This window comes from Saccopteryx bilineata, chromosome 2 (genome assembly GCF_036850765.1).
Source record: "Saccopteryx bilineata isolate mSacBil1 chromosome 2, mSacBil1_pri_phased_curated, whole genome shotgun sequence".
NCBI classification, from domain to species: Eukaryota; Metazoa; Chordata; class Mammalia; order Chiroptera; family Emballonuridae; genus Saccopteryx; species Saccopteryx bilineata.
Window position 1 is genome coordinate 333,991,730 of NC_089491.1, and position 18,357 is coordinate 334,010,086.

Genomic DNA, 18,357 nt, shown 5'->3' on the forward strand with positions numbered 1-18,357 from the left:
TTTAATATCTGGCTCTAGACTTGTAGTAGCTATTCTTAGCACAGCTTCCAAATGTAAATCATTCAGTCTTGATCTTGTACTTTTATTTAGATTCATTAAAGAAAAAGTTTGTTCACAAATATAAGTTGAGCTGAAGATTACTAAATATTCCTTGGCAAGTTTTTTTAAATTTCCATATTTTTCATTATTCAATTGCTTATAAAAATTGCATAGATGAGTACAAAAGTTGTAAATCTTTATTAAAGTCAGACAGTGTCTTTTTTTTTAAGATTTTATTTATTCATTTTAGAGAGGAGACAGAGAGAGAGATAGACAGACAGAGAAGGGAGGGAGGAGCAGAAAGCATCAACTTCCATATGTGCCTTGACCAGGGAAGCCCGGGATTTCGAACCAGTGACCTCAGTGTTCCAGGTCAACGCTTTTACCCACTGTGCGACCGCAGGTCAGGCCAAGTTGTAAATCTTTATAATGGAATTTTTTAAAAAAATAAGTATTGCGAATCCATTCGACCAATTATTGGAAGTTGACCCTAGATTAGTCACACGTGGAATTCTTTTCCGCGTATCACTATCTTCTTAAATATCTCGATTTCCAATAATTAAAGATACTTCTTCTTCTGAGTAGCTGAGGTTTTAACTTTCATTGTTGTACAATGGTTAGATATTGTAGTTTATGTATAACGATTTAAAAGTACCACTTATTTCATTTCCACAGTGCGTCATGCAGAGAATATTAAAAATTTAATCGCGGGTCAGATGTGGCCTGTGGGCCGTGTATTGGCCATGCCTGCCTTAAGAGGTTGTCTATGCTTTGCATGAGGAACCCTAATGATGGCAGAACTCACTGCTTCCGACTACCCCTTCTTCATACCTATCAGAGAAGTTGTCTGTTGACTAGAATTCTGCCCTGCCTACCCTAACTTCTTACCTATTTTTATTATTAGGACCATATAATATTTATAATTTCTATTCCTAATAGTCTTTTAATAAAAGGGTGGATTAAAAGTAGGTTTACTGTTTGTATGGAAGAAGGCATGCAGCTTATGATTATTGCAATAGCTTTATTAACTCTGTTTTATGTACTCACAACTGTAAACCTACTTTTTTTCCACCTAATGTCCTTTAGATTTAAACATCTGTTTTTTCCAACTGTTCCTTATAATATTGGTTCTTTTCATAGTCCTAGAGAATTATAAAGGGATTTCTCTACATCTTTAAAAACTAAAGTGCCCAGCCCTAAATACAGGTGTGATCAGGCTGATGCAGACATCCCCTTTCATTATCCACATTTTACATATCTTGCTTGTCATCTGATGCTTATTTCCATGGTTAGCATGAACCAGCACCCCTGAATCTTTTTATTTTATTTATTTATTTATTTATTTATTTATTTTATTTATTTATTTTTTTCTTTTTCATTTTTCTGAAGCTGGAAACAGGGAGAGACAGTCAGACAGACTCCCGCATGCGCCTGACCGGGATCCACCCGGCACGCCCACCAGGGGCGACGCTCTGCCCACCAGGGGGCGATGCTCTGCCCATCCTGGGCGTCGCCATGTTGCGACCAGAGCCACTCTAGCGCCTGGGGCAGAGGCCACAGAGCCATCCCCAGCGCCCGGGCCATCTTTGCTCCAATGGAGCCTTGGCTGCGGGAGGGGAAGAGAGAGACAGAGAGGAAAGCGCGGCGGAGGTGTGGAGAAGCAAATGGGCGCTTCTCCTGTGTGCCCTGGCCGGGAATCGAACCCGGGTCCTCCGCACGCTAGGCCGACGCTCTACCGCTGAGCCAACCGGCCAGGGCTGAATCTTTTTATTTTTAATGATGACACAAGTCCTTATCATCCCATACTTTCCTGAAATGGTATTTTTTTAGACCAAAGTCTAGAATATAGTTTTATGACTATTATTATTATTATCATTATTATTATTATTATTATAGAGAGGCAGACCAGAAGGGAGAGAGGTGAGAAGCATGAACTCGTAGTTGCAGCACTTTAGTTATTCATTGATTGCATTCTCTCATATGTGCCTTGATCAGGGGGCTCCAGCCAAGTTAATAGCCCCTTGCTCAAGCCAGCGACCATGGGGTCATATCTATGATTCCATGCTCAAGCCGGATGAACTGCGCTCAGAGTTTCAAACTTGAGTCCTTAGCACCCCAGGTTGATAGTCTATCCACTGCGTCACCACCTGGTCATGCTAAGACTTTTAAAATATATCCTTTGAGGCCCTGGCCACCTGGCTCAGTGATAAGAGTGTTGGCTTGGTATGTGGAAGTTCGAGGTTCAATTCCCGGCCAGGGCACACAGAAGAAGTGCCCATCTGCTTCTTCACCCTTCCCCTTCTCCTTTCTTTCTCTCTCTTCCCCTCCCACAGCCAAGGCTCCATTGGAGCAAAGGTGGCCCGGGTGCTGAGGATGGCTCCATGGCCTCCGCCTCAGACGCTAGAATGGCTCCCGTTGCAATGAAGCAACAGCCCGGATGGGCAGAGCATTGCCCCCTGGTGGGCATGCTGGGTGGATCCTGGTCCAGCGCATGTGGGAGTCTGTCTCTCTGTCTCCCTGCTTCTTTCTTCAGAAAAATACAAAGATTTTCCTTTGGGATTGTGCTCGGTGTATTAGACTGTTGGAGTCTGTTTGAAATCTGATAACCTCCAAGGGCATTATCTCTGACATCTCTAGTTATCTACCCACTTGACTAACATATTTTGTCTCTGTAGTTTTCAAAATTGTCCTTCTGTTGCTGCCTTTTTTCATTAGTTTTTCTCAGTGGCAGATTCCAGCTTGTGTTACTTTGATGGATATGTATAGCTAGACATGGACCTTGGGCAATAGAAAAACACATATTTGCAAAGTCACTGGAGAGTTGTGGTTTGCTAAAATCTTGTTGGTATCAAGAACCTTTATGTTAATTTTTCTTTTTTAGACATTATTATACATTTTTTTTTAAAATATGGAACGCTTCACGAATTTGCGTGTCATCCTTGCGCAGGGGCCATGCTAATCTTCTCTGTATTGTTCCAATTTTAGTATATGTGCTGCCGAAGCGAGCACCATTATTATACATTTATAAATTTTGATAATGCAGTCTTTTTTTTTTTTTTTTTTTTTTTTTTTTTGGTATTTTGGAGCCAGTGTTCTGTATTTTTACCGTTCTCTAAGCTTTCTGATATGTACTGGAAAGACACAGCCCAGAGACTATTTCTATAATATGTAGGAGATAAAAGGACCCTGGGGCCAGTCCATAAGGTGGAGGACTTAACAAGAGGCTAATCTTGGGCCTCAGTTTCCTAGTTGCACAGTGGAACACTTTCATTAACCAGAGGGTTTCTGCTTGTGCTCTGTGGAGTCCTGAGGAGTCTCAGTATCCTGCAGGGGTTGAGGGGAATGGATGGTGATAGCTCTCTGTCCTCCAGCCCATTTAATAATAGAAGCTCTACTTTATCTTACATTTTGAGGTTCTACATAGGATTCTGTTTAAAGAAAGGGTTGCCCGAGGACATCACGAAGCTTTGATGGTATATATATGTCTGAGCTTGGAGGCTGCCCTCAGATTTTTCATTTGGTAAAAGAGAAAAGAGGCTTATTATGCTGTTTGTCATTTCTTTCCCAGACCTGGAAATAACCACGCTAACTCTCTCTCTCTCTCTCTCTCTCTCTCTCTCTCTCTCACACACACACACACCCCATTATAAAAGTACATTATCTTTTATTATTTTACATTATTATTTTAAAAGGAGAAAAAAATTATAAAATAGAAGAAAACTTTTCACAATTCATAATTACATTCTGCAGAGAAGGATAGCATTCTCAACAGTTTCAGTATATCTTTCTAGATTACCGTATTTTGTTGGCCCATAATAATCATATCTATACTTTTCTTAAATGAGACCACACTCATTCTAGAAGATTTTTTTTTCTAGCAGATTTTATATCCTGTTTATTTATTTTTTTAAATTTCCAACTGTAGATATTGTGGACATTTTTCTGTGTCACTACACATCAGTCTACTTCATCCTTTTAATACGTCTGTGGTATTCCTCTATCCTAAAGATTTGTGATTATACTAAGAATAAATAATTCCTTGTTGAACAACACGTGGACTCTGTACTAAATTATAACTCTAGTTTTATTTACATATTGCTTCTGGCATACTCGTGTGTTTTTTTTCTCAATAGTTTACTTTTAATTCACTCTTTTTGGAGGTTGTGATATTTGTTGCTTGTACCAATTGCTTCCCTTTCTTCTGGTTTGATTATAGATCAAAACCTCAGAAATATTATCCTAATCAAGCTACAGATGCAGATAATCCTTTTCTTTTAGGGAATAATTCTAAGTTAATGTCCCCTTTAATGGTTACAAGTCTGTTCTTAACAAAATCTTGGCAGACAGAATTATACTTGACACTTTTATTCCAGTATATTACTGCTGGTGAGAAAGACAGTTGACTTGTTTTGACCCAAATGAGCTTAGTTCTGAGAGACTAGGAAGGTGGGTGACAGCAGCTTTTGGTGGTTTGACAGCCAGCTGCAGGATGTCTATTGTGGCCAGGACCAAGTGGCTGCTGATAAATGTGTATGGTAAGTTACATTTAATGGTCCCTTCCCCCTATTGTTATTTAAAATTTTATCAAAGATCACATCGAAAAACTGGAAGTGAGAAAAACATTTTTATTCTTATAAGTTATTATCTTTTTTTTTTTTTTTAACAGTGCTCTACTGTTTCAAATACTTATTCTAAATGGATGCAACATTTGATAGTCATGGAAAAATTTTGGTGATTTTTTTTTAACAGGAAATATAGTGTAAACATTTAGGGAGGTTTTGTTTCTTTAGAAACTTAGGATAGTATATCCCCCCCCCCTTTAAGTTTAGGGATATCTTGTACAGGTTCAACAAATTCTAAAATGGATTTATTACTCTTAATTTTAAATGAAGTCATTTTAATTTTGTATTCATTTTAATTTCTGAATTTCATTTATTTCAGTTTGAAACATATACGCTTTTAATTTTTCTCTTCCATTATCTAGGATTCTAGGATGATTTTTCCTTCTTATTACTGTGTCTGTAACTTTGATTATACGCTATCCTAAATTTAATTTTGTATGTAATTCAAGATACTGTTTATTTTAATAGATTGCTCAGAAAGTAATTATGAGGATTTTTAAAAAACTTTTTTTTTTATTCATTTTGAGAGAGGAGAGAGAGGGAGAGAGAGAGAGAAGGGGGGAGGAGCTGGAAGCATCAACTCCTATATGTGCCTTGACTAGGCAAGCCCAGGGTTTTGAACCGGCAACCTCAGTGTTTCCAGGTTGACGCCTTATCCACTGAGCCACCACAGGTCAGGCAATTATGAGGATTTTAATTTTTGAATGGGTATGATTCAAAATTTAGATATTTGGCACTTTTGAAGTGTTTATGGGTAGGAACTATTATTATGCCACTTAGAAAGTTTTGTTTTGTTATTATTTATATTACAAAATCTCTGGTACTGTTGATCTTTGTCTTAAAATGTATTTCATGCATTCTTCCAAGTAATTTAGGAAGTTCTAATTTCTCATTTATTCAACAAATGAGTTTGAGAGATTATTGTGAGCCTGAACAGTTATAGGTGCTGGGAGTAAAGCACTGAATAAAACAGAAAAACCTTTGCTCTCATGAACTTTCTAGTGGGTTGAGAAAACAGATAAACAAAAAAACAAATGCTGCATCAGGTAGTAATGAGTGTTGTAGGAAAAATAATGTCAGCCTGAGATTATCGCCATGCTGTTCCAAAGATCAATCCTCAAAAATACTAAGACTGCAAATAGAAACCTGGGTTGGATACATATATTATGGCCTGTTTTCTATTGAGTATTGATTAATGTGTAATTTGAATGGATTTCTATATTTATTGTCTGCTCCTTTTCATACGTTTTTCAATTTCACAATTGTGTCAATAATTCTTAGTGTGGTTCTCTTTATTGCTGATTAAAATAATACCTTCCATAGCAATTTACAATTAAAAAAATTTTTCATATTTCATCTTTTTAAGTACCCATAGCATAATAGTTATGGTTGAACCATGTGAAATTGCTGATATTTGACTATTGTAGACCTACAAAAAGCAATTTCATATTGTTCAGTCTAATACTGTACTATACCTACTTTTAACTATTTTTTTTACTTATTCATTTTAGAGAGGAGAGGGAGAGACAGAGGAGAGACAGAGAGATAGAAGGGGGGGGAGGAGCTGGAAGCATCAACTCCCATATGTGCCCTGACCAGGCAAGCCCAGGGTTTCGAACCGGCGACCTCAGCATTTCCAGGTCGACGCTTTATCCACTGCGCCACCACAGGTCAGGCTATACCTACTTTTAAAGTTAAGATGTGAGCATGTTTTGTAAATTGTAAAGCACTGTGCACATTGTCAAGATTTAAATTTTGTTTCTAAAAGCTCTTGCCTGCCTGATTTCATCATATGTCAATAAGGGTAGTAATTAATAATACCCTATAGGGTTGTGAGAGTTACATAAGATTTTATATATCTATATATGTATGTTTGTATTTTAAAAAGCAGCCAGTACATAATAAGAGCTCACTACATGTTTACTTTTTTAAAAAATTGGTTTTAGAGAGAAAGAGGATGAGGGAGAGAGAGAGAGAAACATTGATTTGTTCCACTTATTTATGCATTCATTGGTTGATTCTTGTATGTGCAACCTTGGCATATTGGGATGATGCTCTAACCGACTGAGACCCGGCCAGGGCAGGGTTCACATATCCTAGCATTATCATTCTCAGTTTGCAGATGATGAAATAGCTCTTAGAAACTTTATGATTTTCCCCCATCAAAGTTGTACAACTAGAAAACCAGGCATTTCTGAGTCCCAAGTCTGGCTTTTTTTTCTACTTATACTACAGCTATCTCTTAAAAAAAAAAAAAAAAAAAAAAAAAGAAGGAATGGAAAAAAAGAAAGATTATTCATATAATAATTTACAGAGCACATTCTTGTATCTCCCAACATAGTTACTTTAACTTACGTAGTTAACCTAATTTTCGAAGACTGTTTTGACATTAATTTTAAAAAGTGTTTGACAGAGAGTTGTAAACTGTCATATGATAGTTAATTGTGACTTTATATTTATTGTTACCTTAGAAAAGTCACTTTTACATCTGATTTGCTGAGAACTTAATGTACCTAAATAACAAATATTGACTTCACATTTCTAAGAATATAAGTAGTTTTTAATTATATCCTTCAAAAAAGGAGCAAAAAAATATGTTATAAAGCTGTTAAAAATAGTTTTAAAAAAAGCAGTTAAAAGCACCTAAAAACAGTTAAAAAAAATAACACCCTTAATCCACCAATTCACAACCTACTCAACATTTCTACATGGATCTCTAATAGGCATCTCAGTTAGGCATCTCAGTTGTTCCTCTGACATTCTCATTCCAGTCAATGGCTATTATGCTCTTCAAGTTGCTCAAACCATAAACCTGGAGTTATTCTTGCCTCCTCTCTTTCACTGTACCCTACATCCAAATCATCAGGAAATCCTGGCAGCTCTATTCCTGACACATGCAAAATCTAACTTCTCACTATCCCCACTTCTGCCACTCTGGTCCAAGCCTTATAATTGGTTTTCCTGCTTCCATCCTTCCTCTCCATTCAGCCTGCTTTCACAGAGCAGGCCAAGTGAGCCTTTTAAAATGTAAATCAGAAAATTAGAATTTATCTCTTCACTGCTCAAAACCTTTCAAAGACTTCCCATCTCATTCAGAGCAAAATCTAAGGATTTTCATGTAGCCTTCAAGGCCTCACAAGCCTGACCCTGACTAACCTCTCTGACCCACTGCCTCTCCTCCCCTAGCCTAGGGTGCTTCAGGACCATTTCTTGGTCACATCAGGCAGGCTCCTTCCTCAGCATCTTTGCATTTGCTGTTCTTGGTGTCTGCTACCCTTCCAAATATCTCGTGCTGTATCTCTCACTTCTTGCAGATCTGAGCTCAGACAACTTGTCAGAAAGGCATTACTTGACTAACCTCTTCCCTCCCCCTCTCCCCACCTCCCGTCCTTCCTAAAATATTGTGCATATATTTGTTTATTGTTTGATCTCCCTCTGGTAGGATGTAAATTCCCTGAAGGCAGAGACTTAGTTGTTGTTCACTGCAGTCTGTTATCAGTGCTTGACATACAGTAGGTGATTATCACTTATGTGTTGAATAAGTGAATGTATTGCGTCTTTGGGCAAGGTGTTATCTCAACACTTCTTTTACTGCATTTCATATTATTGGTTTCTCTCTTCACTTGCCTACCATGACACTACTGACTCCTGATTTTCATTTTTTCTTCTAACGTTCTCTCTTTATCCTGTTTTCCCTTCCTATATATACCCCTTTGAATATTCTCCTAGTTTCTCTACTTCTTTTATTGTCCTACTTTATGTATTTTATTCCTGATCAGTTTTATTCATGCTCTATGATTTCATCATCATCCCCTTGATGAATCACAAATTTGCACCTGCACTTAGCTCCCGATCTAGGTGTCTGTTCAGATGGCCAGCGTGAATGTTGTCTTCCTCTGCAAATCTGTTCTTTTACTGCTCCTTGCTTTGGTTAATGAACCACTCACTCACTAACCCAAGCCAGAAACGTGGGAATCATCTTGGAGTAACGTACCTTTCTCTCACTGTTCACATGCAATTGTTAAATTAAGTCCTTTCCATATTCACCACCTAAATACTTCACATTGCTTTTTCCATCCACACTGTCTTTTTTTTTTTTTTTACAGGAACAGAGAGAGAGTCAGAGAGAAGGATAGACAGGGACAGACAGGAACGGAGAGAAATGAGAAGCATCAATCATCAATTTTTCGTTGCGAGACTTTAGTTGTTCATTGATTGCTTTCTCATATGTGCCTTGACCGTGGGCCTTCAGCAGATCGAGTAACCCCTTGCTTGAGCCAGTGACCTTGGGTCCAAGCTGGTGAGCTTTTTTCAAACCAGGTGAGCCTGCGCTCAAGTTGGCTACCTCGGGGTCTCGAACCTGGGTCCTGGGCGTCCCAGTCCGACGCTTTATCCACTGCGCCACCGCCTGGTCAGGCCATCCCCACTGTCTTAGTGGAGGTTGCCATTGGTGCTCCCTCATGGACCACTGAATTAGTTACTTGACTGGGTTGACTCAGTCCATTTGAAGCCTTTGTCACACAGCTGGAATGTTTGCGGAATGCTGCTCGTCACTGTTAGCAGTGCTTCCATCCTGTAGCCATCCAGAACCCTAAGGGTGGCCCAGAGTTGTTACAGAGGGCTTCTGTGACCTATGGTTATCTGTAGGCTGAGTAGATAATGCTATCTCTTAAAAGTATTGCTTAGAACACAGGTCTCTAAACTTTTTACACAGGGGGCCAGTTCACTGTCCCTCAGACCATTGGAGGGCCAGACTATAAAAAAAAAACTATGACCAAATCCCTATGCACACTGCACATATCTTATTTTAAAGTAAAAAAACAAAACGGGAACAAATACAATATTTAAAATAAAGAACAAGTAAATTTTAAATCAACAAACTGACCAGTATTTCAGTGGGAACTATGGGCCTGCTTTTGGCTAATGAGATGGTCAATGTGCTCCTCTCACTGACCACCAATGAAAGAGATGCCCCTTCCGGAACTGCGGCGGGGGCTGGATAAATGGCTTCAGGGCTGCATGCGGCCCGCGGTCCGTAGTTTGGGGACCCCTGGCTTAGAACAACAACAACAAAAACCCTAAGTAATTTATCATACACCTTTTCATTATCTGTTTTTCTGAATAAATGCAGCTGTCATGGAATAGAGATTTCTTTATGTTTTGTCTTGTTTTTATGCATTCATTGGTTGATTCTTGTATGTACTGTGACCAGAGATCAAACTGGCAACCCTGGCATATCGAAACAGCACTCTATCCAGCTGAACTTCTCCAACAGAGCACATAGTTTGACTTTTTAAAAAAGCTTCAACTGGGGAAAAAAAAAAAGCTTCAAATGATACTGTGTGTATGTGTTTGTTCCTTAGCTCTTAAACAGTGGATCAGAGGGCGTAGAACATAGGAGGTAAACCACAAAATGAATGTTAGGCTCACTCATTGTTTGTGTTAATATTGCTGTTGCCACGAATCCTCTTATGCCCACCTCCATGTGTGGGAAAGCATGCTTTATTTATTTATTTGTTTGTTTGTTTATGACAGAGACAGTCAGAGAGAGAAGAAGCATCAATTCTTTGTTGTGGCATCTTAGTTGTTCATTGATTGCTTTCTCATATGTGCCTTGACTAGGGGGCTACAGCAGACCGAGTAACTCCTTGCTCAAGCCAGCGACCTTGGGCTCAAGCTGTTGAGCTTTTGCTCAAACCAGATGAGCCCGCGCACAAGCTGGCGACCTCGGGGTCTCGAACCTGGGTCCTCGGCATCCCAGTCTGATGCTCCATCCACTGCAGCACCGCCTGGTCAAGTGGGAAAGCATGCTTTTAAATGTCAGTATTCCTTTATTTTTTTATTTTTCTATTTAGAGGATACATATATTAAAGCTAGGGACAGTGAAACAAAGTAGGGTTTAGGATAGAAGAAGCAACAGGAGCGCCTAGGCAGGTCTGCTTTGGCTCATTGAAAAGTCAAAGAAGAGGGGGCCTTGGAGACAGGTTCAGCAGGCTAGCCCAGTACCAGCTGCCACTGCCCACTGCTCCCCTGGTTGCAAGTTTTGTAGGGAGCCCGAGTGTAGTGGGGGGAGAAGACAGGGAAGGGGAAAGAGAGGGGTAAGGGAAAGGTGTGAGTACACTCCTAGGGATATTACTTATTTTTTTAAAAGGTTTTGTGTGTGTGTGTGTGTGTGTGTGGCAGAGACAGAGAGAGGGACAGATAGGGACAGACAGATAGGAAGGGAGAAGGATGAGAAACATCAATTCTTCGTTGCAGCATCTTAGTTGTTCATTGATTGCTTTCTCATAGGTGCCTTGACGGGGGGCGGGGGGTACAGCAGACCGAGTGACCCCTTGCTCGAGCCAGCGACCTTGGGCTCAAGCTGGTGAGCTTTGCTCAAACCAGATGAGCCCGCGCTCAAGCTGGCGACCTCAGGGTCTCGAACCTGAGTCCTCCACATCCCAGTCCGATGCTCTGTCCACTGTGCCACCTCCTGGTCAGGTGATATTACTTATTTTAAACTAATGGATGATAAATGCATTATTTATATATTGTGCAAAATTTATGGAGAATACAGTACTGTCGATATTGGAGTTTTGGTTATTAGATCTTGACTCTGTGCATAGACTTGATTTCAATGGTTGGTCTGGCCTCCTTTTTTTACATTTTTAAATTTTTTTTCTTGTTTCTAAATTTGTATAAATAATAATTAGGACTTTCGTACTATTTAAAATTCAATTTAAAATTTTTTATAAAATAGTATAATGATAACAAACATAAAAGTTATGTGCACAATTCTTCATTTTCCTAAAAAGTCAGTCAGCTCCTTGTCCTTTTTTTTTTATTAATTTCTTTTCCATCTACTGAAAGTGGGGGTGGTTAGTAACTAAACTTTTGAATATGGGTGAAGAAAAACATGAAATCAGTTGACTACCCTGGTGCTCACAGAAGACTATAACTTCCAAAAATGTTGCTTTGGAAACTTCACGAGTTGCATTTGTTCCTGTAGCTGGGAAGCATGCTTCAGGACCTTCCGGTTATAGGACCCACTCCTTAGAATAGCTATATCCTCTAAAGCCGTGATGATGGGAGGAACAGGAGTCATGAAAGAGGGACTGAGGTGGACGGCTGCACGTGCAATTTAAAAAATTCAATTCAATATGCATATTATTTTATAATCCTAATTCACTGAACCCTCAGTAAATCCCAAATTCTAAATGGTTTTTATTTTTTTGAGAATTTTTATAAGCGTCTATTTGAGCCAAACTAAGGACAGTGTCAGGAAGCAAGATCTTACGCTCCTAAACTTTTGTTTTTGATCCATCAACTAATTTATTTTCTCTCCCTCCTTCCCTCCCTCCCTCCCTCCCTTCTCCCTCCCTCCCTCCCTCCCTTCCTTCCTTCTCCCTCCCTCCCTCCCTCCCTCCCTCCCTCCCTCCTTTCCTTCCTTCCTCCTTTCCTTCCTTCCTTCCTTCCTTCCTTCCTTCCTTCCTTCCTTCCTTCCTTCCTTCCTTCCTTCCTTCCTTCTCTCTCCCTCCCTCCTTCCCTCCCTCCCCTTCTTTTTTTGCGACAGGAGGGGAGATAGATTCCCGCATGTACCCTCGCATGTACCCTTGCAGGGATCTACCTGGCAACCCCTGTCTTGGAGGGGTGTTCCAGTATCGAGCTATTTTTAAGCACCTGAGGCTGACTGATGCACTGGGACCAACTGAGCTATCCTCAGTGCCCAGGGCCAGGCTCGAACCAGTTGAGCCACTGGCTGCAGCAGGGAAAGAGAGCAAGAAGGGGGAGAGGGAAGGGAAGAGAAGCAGATGGTCACTTCTCCTGTGTAGACCAGAAATTGAACTCAGAATGTCTATACTTTGGTCCGACATTCTATCTACTGAGCCACCAGCTGGGGCTTCCATCAACTTTTAGTACAGTCTCAACTTGCAGTTTTGTGAAATGGTTGTAATTGCTCTATATTTCACTTTCTAGGAGCTATCATTTACATCGTCAAGGTTAAGATTTCATTCTGTCCTCTATCCACCACCAAGTATTATGTACTTATCTTTATGTCTACATTGCTGTTTTTACTTTATTACCTTTCTGTGCCTGCCATAACAGCTAGTCCAGAATCATTACTGTGTGATTACTTCAAGTTTTATGTCCCTTTAATGCTAAGAAAATAATTAGTATGTATTAAACTCTAAGCTTAGTAAATCATTCATTTAGGCAACAGATATTTAGTGAATATCAGAATTGTTATCACAGTACTGTTTATAATAGTGAAAAATTGAAAACAATCTAAATGACTGACTTTTGGGAATTATATAGTAAAATCTAAGTTCTGTACACTTTTATTTTTTTTTAATTTTTTTATTATTATTTTTTTTTTGTATTTTTCTGAAGCTGGAAACAGGGAGAGACAGTCAGACAGACTCCCGCATGCGCCCGACCGGGATCCACCCGGCACGCCCACCAGGGGCGATGCTCTGCCCACCAGGGGGCGATGCTCTGCCCCTTCGGGGCGTCGCTCTGCCGCGACCAGAGCCACTCTAGCGCCTGGGGCAGAGGCCCAGGAGCCATCCCCAGCGCCCGGGCAATCCCTGCTCCAATGGAGCCTTGGCTGCGGGAGGGGAAGAGAGAGACAGAGAGGAAGGAGGGGGGGGTATAAAGAAGCAAATGGGCGCTTCTCCTATGTGCCCTGGCCGGGAATCGAACCCGGGTCCCCCGCACGCCAGGCTGATGCTCTACCGCTGAGCCAGCCGGCCAGGGCCTCTGTACACTTTTACAGGGAATGCTCTGTAAACATTTAAAAAATGATGTTTCAGTTTGAGGGGTGGGGCACACAGCACAGTCAGCAGCTTAGACTATAGGGATATTCACCAAAACCCTATGTACTCTTTTTTTTTTAAAGATTTTTAAAAAAAATTTTTTTATTCATTTTAGAGAGGAGAGGGAGAGACAGAGAGAGGAGAGGAGAGACAGAGAGAGAGAAGGGGGGAGGAGCTGGAAGCATCAACTCCCGTATGTGCCTTGACCAGGCAAGCCCAGGGTCAAAACCGGCAACCTCAGCATTTCCAGGTCGACGCTTTATCCACTGTGCCACCACAGGTCAGGCCCTATGTACTCTTATTTATTTATTTATTTATTTATTTATTTATTTACATTTTTCTGAAGCTGGAAACAGGGAGAGACAGTCAGACAGACTCCCGCATGCGCCCGACCGGGATCCACCCGGCACGCCCACCAGGGGCGATGCTCTGCCCACCAGGGGGCGATGCTCTGCCCATCCTGGGCGTCACCACGTTGCAACCAGAGCCACTCCAGCGCCTGAGGCAGAGGCCACAGAGCCATCCCCAGCGCCCGGGCCATCTTTGCTCCAATGGAGCCTTGGCTGCGGGAGGGGAAGAGAGAGACAGAGAGGAAAGCGCGGCGGAGGTGTGGAGAAGCAAATGGGCACTTCTCCTGTGTGCCCTGGCCAGGAATCGAACCTGGGTCCCCCGCACGCTAGGCCAACGCTCTACCGCTGAGCCAACCGGCCAGGGCCCTATGTACTCTTGTTGATCAGTGTCATCCCATTAAATATAATTTCAAAATAAATAAATAAATAATGATGTAAAACTGTTAACATGAATATTTTATTTATTACACTGAAATATTTATAAAATAGTATGTACACTGTCTCCTCACTCTTTTAAAAACCATATAAAAAGCTTAATGGGGAGGGGGACAGGCTAAAAGCATACTGTATACATCAAATTGTTAACTCTGTAATATGGGTAGTAATTTCTGTTTTGTTAGTTTGTTTGTTTTCATACCTTTACTTTCTCAATTACCCAAAAAGAACATGTGTCACTTCTACAATAATAAAAATTTTAAACTAAAGATAAAAAATTAGAGTTGCTAATCATAGTTTTTCTTGGAATATTAGTGCTAAAATAACCTAGGAGTACCTGATAAGAATTCAATAAATATTTATGGAATGATAGAATGATTGAATCACAGAGATTCATAGTCTTCTTATTGACACTTACACCTTTATAATTTTATCCAGAGACAAGTTCGGTTATCTCAAAAGAAAACTCATGCATTAACTCTCTGTGAGAACCTAAGAAAGAGCTTTAACTGGATGCTGGTTGTGTACTGACAGATCTGCAGGATTGAGGCCCCCATAGAAGCAGGCAGGCAACAATGCTATACTTCACAGCAAGCAGATCTGAATAGAAGTGTCTTTTGTGCTTGTCGGAGACTGAGGGGTGGGACTTGTGGCAATTGATGTTTTCTCCTAAATGGAAATTGAGGCAGCCTCTAATCCTGCTCTCACATGACAACTACTTATTTGATTTTTGGTAATTTGGGGAGCAGCTGTGGCCTAATGATTTTTCTGCAAAAGGAGCCAGCTGCATTCTGATCCATTTGCAAATAAATGCCTGGGCATACTAAATTTCCTCTCCCTCATGTTTTAATCCAGGGATAGCTTCAGCAACTCACCTGCATTTTATTGATATCTGTAGCTGTTAATAAGCATCTGAATATTTGAGAATGCATTTTCTAATCCCTTTTATCATTGTCATTAACATAAATTAGGTACTTTCTCCATTCAGGGTACTATGCCAGACACTGGTGGTAAGCTGCAAGGTGTTGCGCAGTGTAGATAGACTACTTTCCCTCTTAACAGGTGGGTCAGCATTAGCTTTATTGTTAGCATATTGGATTGCAGTGTAAAGAAAGAACCTGGTGTGGAGACAGCCAAGAGCTGTATTCCTTTGGTCTCCAGACTTATGAGCCTGCTGTATGGGTGTTCCTTGATGCCCTCTTACATGCTATGTTCTTTTTTTTTTTTTACAGAGACAGAGTCAGAGAGAGGGATAGATAGGGACAGACAGACAGGAACGGAGAGAGATGAGAAGCATCAATTATCACTTTTTCATTGCAACACCTTAGTTGTTCATTGATTGCTTTCTCATATGTGCCTTGACCGTGGGGCTACAGCAGACTGAGTAATCCCTTGCTCAAGCCAGTGAGCTTGGGTCCAAGCTGGTGAGCTTTGCTCAAACCAGATGAGCCCGCGCTCAAGCTGGCGACCTTGGGGTCTCGAACCTGGGTCCTCTGCATCCCAGTCTGACACTCTATCCACTGCGCCACCGCCTGGGTCAGGCCATGCTATGTTCTTTTAATGAGCTGTTGCCTCTGCCTGCAGTTCCCTTCTTCTATTCTGGCACCTGGCTTAAAGACTCTGTCTTCTGCTTCATGATATCTACTCGATGTCCTTGTAGGCTTTTCTTCTCTGTGCTCCTTTAGCCCTCGGTGATCATTACTAGAAATTTTTTTTTTTTAGTGGCAGAAGCCTTCTTACTTAACTTTATTAATTTGCACTTATTTTTTAAAGTTCACATAACCCAGGAAATTAAGAAACACAGGGAATTGGGTAGGCAGGGCCTTCCATAGTGAGTAAAAAGAAAGCTTTACTTATGATTGTGAACACCGGTAGGGCAGGGGAGAGACAGGGACAGTCCTTATGTCTTTGCAGTGTTGAATTTTCACAAGGGACTTATTAATCTGAATTATTGTATGAACGTATCCTGTTAGAACTTACTTCAACAATGATACATAATGTCCTGTGATTAGAAGCAAGTCATTTCTTTTTATTTTTTCAAGAGAGAGAAAGAAACACTAAGTTGTTCTTCAACTTAGGCATGCATTTATTGGTTGACTCTTGTATGTGCCCTGACTGGGGATTGAACCCTCAACCTTGGCATGTTGGGACAATGACCAATTGAGCTACCTGGCCAGAGCCAGCAAGTCATTTCAAAACTTAAAATTAGAATGTAGAACTGCGCTGCTCAGTGTGAGAGCCACAGCCGTAAGTGGCTATTTAAATTAAAATTAAATAAAACTAAATAAAAATTAAATGTTTGATTACTTTAGTTAGGGAGTTGTCATATTTCATATCAATAGCCACATGTGGTTATTGGCTCTTTGTTCTGGACAGTGTAAATTTAGAACATTTCCATCACCACAGAAATTTCTATTTGTTATTGCTGATCTAGAACCTATAGAAGAGTTGCTATATTTTAAAACATTTGGTAAAGTAGATTCACCTATTTTCCATGGAAGGATGTTTGTTCCACTTGAATTTTAAGCAACCTGAAATTCCCTGTGCTTTTTAAATATTTTTCTTTGGTTTTGGCACCCTCTAGTGTTTCGTCTCTGGTATAGCTGTATAATCTATGATTTGAATCCAAGAACATTGAAATATTTTGGAAAATTTTGTGGGTATATGCATTTTTCTGGGGAGGAGATCTGTAGCTTCCACACATCCTTAAAATTTGGTCCACAATTTGGAAAAGGTCCAGAACTCTTTGATAGAGCTCTTTATATGATCAAAATCTGTAAGCATTTTTTTCTCCTAATTAAAAATCATGTAACTTTTCTTTGGGCATTTCTATGCTTTACCTACTCTTTTTTTTTTTTTTTTTTTTTAATTTTCTGAAGCCGGAAACGGGGAGAGACAATCAGACAGACTCCCGCATGCGCACCTGACCAGGATCCACCCAGTACGCCCACCAGGGGTGATGCTCTGCCCACCAGGGGGCGATGCTCTGCCCCTCCGGGGGAGTTGCTCTGCCGCGACCAGAGCCACTCTAGCGCCTGGGGCAGAGGCCAAGGAGCCATCCCCAGCGCCCGAGCCATCTTTGCTCCAATGGAGCCTTGGCTGCGGGAGGGGAAGAGAGAGACAGACAGGAAGGGGGGGTGGAGAAGCAAATGGGCGCTTCTCCTATGTGCCCTGGCCAGGAATCGAACTCGGGTCCCCCGCACGCCAGGCCGATGCTCTACTGCTGAGCCAACCGGCCAGGGCTACCTACTCTTTTAATGTGGAATAATAATAACAACAATATGTTGCACTCAATCTGACACTTATTATATATCATGTTTCATTTTAAGCCTTTATACATATATTAACTCATTTGATCCACACAATAATTCTTAAGTAGGTTCTGTATTCTTCCCATTTGGGAGATGATAAAACTAAGGCATACAAGTCAAGTGAAACTTGTCTAAGGTGCTGGTGAGTGGCAGGACAAGGACATGAACCCAATACTTTAGCTACCTGTTATAGAAGTGAGGATAATGTCTTTTGAATCACTTTATTGACAATGTAAAATGTCAATACATTTTATTTATTTATTTTTTCATTTTATTGTATTGACTTATACAAGTCAATATAAAATTTTAGGCAGGTGTGAGGTAGAATGGAGAAGGGACTTTGCATACCCTTGAACACTCTGGGTCCAGTTATATAATTAAAAATAATAATAATAATAATAACTAAATCACTGCTAGCTACACTGGAAATTAGTTAGTATCCACTATTGATACTATGTATAGATCTATTACATAGTCTGCCGAAAAGTTAGAGTGACAGATGAGGGTCAAAGCAGTCATTGTTACCACATGGTTTGTTCAGACACTTAACCTAGACCATTCATTGAATAATACCAAATATTTTTGTGACTGTTATTGTTATTTCTATAAAAAGGCACTTATTACTGTGATGTCGACTTTGAGGTTTACTGGAATGTTAGACTTATTAAGTACCTAAAGAGTAGGTAAGATGGACTCAAAGAGATAGAAGTTTGTGTTTCTGTCTCCTACTTCCTTTTCCGTCTATACCCCTTTCACTTCTTGGTGTCCTGTTTCTCTCTTCATGAGGCATTTTATACTCTCT

General features: G+C 40.4%; 1 protein-coding gene and 1 non-coding gene across 7 annotated transcripts in view; one reads left to right on the top strand and one right to left on the bottom strand.

Annotated features, from left to right (window-relative positions):
• Positions 1-18,357, top strand: part of NRF1 (nuclear respiratory factor 1) — a 135,941-nt gene that overhangs the window by 18,643 nt on the left and 98,941 nt on the right. The window contains exon 1 of one of the 6 annotated variants that reach the window (XM_066262294.1): positions 15,284-15,306. The exons of the other annotated variants lie outside the window; for them this stretch is intronic. The gene's annotated coding sequence lies outside the window, so the exon portion shown is untranslated. Of the gene's footprint in view, positions 1-15,283; positions 15,307-18,357 lie in introns of those variants that run through there. 6 annotated transcript variants of the gene reach the window in all.
• Positions 2,942-3,048, bottom strand: LOC136327841 (U6 spliceosomal RNA). Its single transcript, XR_010729902.1, has one exon. It is a non-coding gene; the product is annotated as a U6 spliceosomal RNA (small nuclear RNA).